The 743-nt window shown below is 30.7% G+C and overlaps 1 protein-coding gene across 2 annotated transcripts in view; it reads left to right on the top strand.

Annotated features, from left to right (window-relative positions):
- The first annotated feature begins 275 nt into the window (after positions 1–275).
- Positions 276–743, top strand: part of LOC112690876 (vigilin-like) — a 2,287-nt gene continuing 1,819 nt past the window's right edge. The window contains exon 1 of one of the 2 annotated variants that reach the window (XM_025564982.1): positions 276–315. The gene's annotated coding sequence lies outside the window, so the exon portion shown is untranslated. The remainder of the gene's footprint in view (positions 316–743) is intronic. The other variant, XM_025564981.1, reaches the window with a different exon arrangement.

Here is a 743-nt window from a genome sequence, read left to right as displayed (position 1 = left end):
GGCAGTTTCTCTCTTTGAGCAGGGGACGATTGTCTCAAGAGAAGAAACTGCTTCCCTTACCCTAATATAATAAGTAAATTTTCAAAAAAATTTCCCAAATGCTAAAATCTATTAAAAAAATAGTAAACAGTTATTTTAAAACTAAAATTTAATTCATAGACTATAGTTATCAAAGGACCTGAAGATGATGTTAAAAATGTTATTACACAAATTCAGACAATGGTTGATGAAGTTCATAAATATGTGTTTGATTTGAAAGTAAATCCGAAGTTTCACAAATATTTAATTGGAACAAATGGAGTCAATGTTAAAAAGGTATGTTGTTAAAATAATTTAGTGTTGCATGCCAACCGTTTGGTCTGTTGATTCCAGTACTAGTGTATAATCAACACTTGGATGTTGGTGTAGTGAAGAAATAATTAATACTCTTTAAGATAAGTTAGTTTATTAAACTGTTAAAAATTATCCTAAGTACAATAAATTTAAGTTAGTTGTAAATACTCTAAGTCTAAATATTTAAACTATAGAAAATATTCTAAGTCCTAACAATTACACTTTATAAAATTAGTTCTAAATATTTCTAAGTCCAGATCATGACATACACTGACGTGAAGATGCTCAGTGCCGCATAGCCAAAACTCGTCTGATTTGCCCTTGTTTTCGGGTCCCTTTTATATCCGATATACTCGTATGTAAGTGTGTGTGTGTGTGTGTGTGTGTGTGTGTGTGTGTGTGTGTGTGTG

The sequence above is a fragment of the Sipha flava genome, unplaced genomic scaffold (assembly GCF_003268045.1).
Source record: "Sipha flava isolate LNK unplaced genomic scaffold, YSA_version1 524_pilon_pilon, whole genome shotgun sequence".
NCBI classification, from domain to species: Eukaryota; Metazoa; Arthropoda; class Insecta; order Hemiptera; family Aphididae; genus Sipha; species Sipha flava.
Note: the sequence above shows the minus strand (reverse complement) of the source record. Positions and strands in the feature narration are given on the sequence as shown.